General features: G+C 37.8%; 1 pseudogene; it reads left to right on the top strand.

The window, feature by feature from the left end:
* The first annotated feature begins 709 nt into the window (after nucleotides 1-709).
* On the top strand, nucleotides 710-1,245 carry LOC122732395 (annotated as a pseudogene).
* Nucleotides 1,246-3,712: the final 2,467 nt, after the last annotated feature.

Raw genomic sequence — 3,712 nt, 5'->3', positions numbered from 1 at the left:
GTATTCATTATATTTAATATTTCAGTATTTATAGCCTATAATATTTTAGTATATGTATTTACTATATATGTATGTGTATGCTTTTGTATTTACATATACATATGTGTGTTTATATGTAATTACTGTTCAGTCATGTCTGACTCATAACCCCATTTGGGGTTTTCTTGGCAGAAGTATTTGAGTGGTTTGCTATTTCTCCCTCCCCTCCTTATTTTACAAATAAGTAAACTGAGGGAAAAAAGGATTAAGTGATTTTCCTAGGATCATACAGATAGTAAGTATCATGAGACCAGATCTGAACTCAGGAGGATGAACCTTCCTGAATCCAAGTCCAACACTCATCCATGTAGCTCCCCCATACTGCATATACATATGAATTACTTATTATCCCCAGGAAGCAAGATAATTTGTTGGAATGGACATTGGATTTGGAGTGGTAGTACTTGGATTACTTGGATTTGAATTCTGACTCTTCTGATTACACTGGGTATTATGTGAACTCTGGTTCCTTACTTGCACCAACTTGGCTTCCCACGGAAAATTGTTTAATATTTAAGATTTCACTTATAACTAGGTCTCCCCAAAAGATGAAGAAAAAATAGGACTTAAAACATGTATAAATAAGGTAGAATACAGGCATTTATTTTTCCTACTTAAAAAAAGAAGTCCTGGGAGCTATTACATACAGCAGAATCAGCAACAGCAGAGGAGGCAGCAGAGACCAAGCTGCATGGCCAAGATGTGTGATTTCATGGAGGAGCAGACAGCTGAGTTCAAGGAGGCCTTCCAGCTGTTTGACCACACGGGGGATGGAAAGATCTTATACAGCCAGTGTGGGGACGTGATGGGGGCCTTGGGCCAGAATCCCACCAATGGTGAGGTGCTCAAGGTCTTAGGGAATCCCAAGAGTAATGAGATGAATGTGAAGGTGTTGGACTTTGAACACTTTCTGCCAATGCTGAAGACCATAGCAAAGAATAAGGACCAGGGCACATAGGAAGACTATGTAGAGGGGCTTCGGGTGTTTGATAAGGAAGGGAATGGCACAGTCATGGGCGCTGAAATACAGCATGTCCTCATCACTCTGGGTGAGAAGATGACTGAGGAAGAAGTGGAAGTGTGGGTGGCAGGGCATGAGGACAGCAACGATTGTATCAACTATGAAGAGCTAGTCCAGATGGTGCTGAATGGCTGAGAACAAAAGTCCCCTTTCCACAAAGAATCCCCTAACTTTCTCAGTGTGAAAATGATCCTCTCCTCCCTGAAGCAACTAACTATATTGTCAGGGTTACCAACATCCTTCCTTATTTATTTTGTCTAATTTTATATGGAATGGTGTGATGTCTAGGCCTACCAGATGTGGTACATTATGTAAGAGAGGGATTTTTTAGTACAGAACCTGGTACTACTTTAGAGTTTTAGGATTGAGGACATGTAAAACGTGATAAATTGGCCAAGGTGAAAATTAGTTTGGCTCAATTTTACATTTTTGATATAGCATTATTTTTCTTTTTCCATAATTATGAGGAGGAGAGAGGAGGAATATAAATTTATGTCCAACTGAAAAATTAAATTAAATTAAACAGAAATTAAATGCACTCTTGCTGATTTACCGAGGACCACAACTATGGAAGGGAGGCCAACTGTAATAAGAATATGGGCATGCACAAAATTGTCCTTTCTGCTTTCAGTGGACCATATTTGTGACTCACCACTTGTTTGCATCATAACTGATTAACTTCATAACTCCTTCTGGTCATGTGGGATTGAGCTCTGAACAGTCCTGGAGTTGGTGATTTGATATGACCAAAAAAACTCTGGGTGTCCCCTTAGTCGTCTCTCAACTCAGTGACTGTAGCAAATGAGTAGAGGTGCTGATTCAGTTAATAAGATTTGGGGTTTCCACAAAATAGAGAATTATGAAACAAATTAAGCTTTATGAATGTAATGATATAGAGATGAAAAAAAAATTAGTGGACTCAGAGAAATCTGGAAAGCCTTGTGTGAATTGATGCACTTTAAAATGAGAATTAGTAGATGAATTTATGCAATAACAACACTGTAGATTATTAACTTTGAAAGACTTCAGAACTCTAATAAACTCAGTGACCAACCAAAACTCCAGAGTCCTGATACTATACTACAGTACACTTGATCTTGATGATGAAAAAGATTACATATATTTTGGTAGTGCAGTTATTAATTAAGGGTATAGAATGAAACAGCTAATATTTTGATACGGCCAATGTGGAAATTTCTTTAACTTGGGATGTGTATGTGTGTGTGTGTGTGTGTGTGTGTGTGTGTGTGTGTGTGTGTGTTTGTGTGTGTGTGTGTGTGTGTGAGCAGCAAGGATGGAATCCCATGGTCAGGTTTTTGCCTTTTACCTCTCTTCACTCTCCTTTGTTATATCATCTTCCAATTTATGCTGCTAGTTTTCCAAAAGGATCTGTCCTGGGCCCTCTTCTCTTTCTATACCATCTCTCTTGGTGACCTCACCATCTCCCATGGATTTAAATCACCATCTTTTTGCAGACAACATCCAGATCTATTTATCAATCCCTAATTTCTGTTCTGAGCTCCATTCCCATATCATGAACTTCTTATGAAAGTTTTCTAGTTGGATTTCTCATAGATATTACAAACTCAAAAATACAAAAAAGAATCTATTATCTTTTCCCTAAACCACTCCTAATCAAAAAGTACTTTCTTGGGGTTAGCTAGGTTGTGTAGTGGATAGAACACTGGCCCTGGATTCAGGATCTCCTGAATTCAAATCCGGCTTCAGCACTTGACACTTACTAGCTGTGTGACCCTAGGCAAGTCACTTAACCCCAATTGCCTCACAAAAAGAAAAAAAAAATCTTTCTATTAAAGTCACCAATAATCTAATAGTCATGTAGGTTCTAAGCCATTTCACTGCCACCTCACAAATCCAATCTGCTGCCAAATTTTGTGATTTCTTTCTCCATAACTTCTCTCACCTCTGTCTCCTATCCACTCACACAGGCACCCCCCTAATTCAGATCCTTATCATTCTTCTCCTACCTCAAGTCTATTCCTCCTTCAACTGATCCTTCAATAAAAGTAATTTTCTTAAAACATAGGCCTGAACATGTCATTCTTCCACTCAATAAATTTTCATGACTCAACTGTAAACTTCCTTGCCATTTAAAGCCCTTCACAAGATGATCCAAATCTGCATTCTTCAGCTTCATCACATATCTTTAAATGAGTGGGAGGAGTATCTGTGGGATGGGGGAAAGAACTCTGACTTCTTCTTCCCACCCACTTCTCCACTCCAGACACTTATGCCAAGACAGAAAACCCCACCTGTCACATGAGAGTTGAACAAAGAGTTACCTAGATCTCTTTTCTTTTTTCTTTTTATAAATTTAATTTATAATTTTAAAATTAACAAAATCATACATTTTCTCTCTCCTATCTATAATAATGTAATATATATGTGTGTATAATAAATATATATTAAATACATATACATACATATACAAGATTTTCAAGACAGTGAATAATATAAGGAGACTTATTGTAACATTTTTTGATGCATTGGGATTTGTGCTGTATCTGAAAGTATAATAAGAACATTCTAAGGAATCTTTAGCAGGGCTTGCTGACTCAAACACTTGAAGACATCCCCATCTGGAATGGGTCCATAAGGACAATTTATTCCAATGGCCATGAAAGGCAGGAC

Source organism: Dromiciops gliroides, chromosome 6 (genome assembly GCF_019393635.1).
Source record: "Dromiciops gliroides isolate mDroGli1 chromosome 6, mDroGli1.pri, whole genome shotgun sequence".
NCBI classification, from domain to species: Eukaryota; Metazoa; Chordata; class Mammalia; order Microbiotheria; family Microbiotheriidae; genus Dromiciops; species Dromiciops gliroides.
The sequence above is the reverse complement of the archived record's forward strand: the minus strand, read 5'-3'. Positions and strand labels throughout refer to the sequence as shown.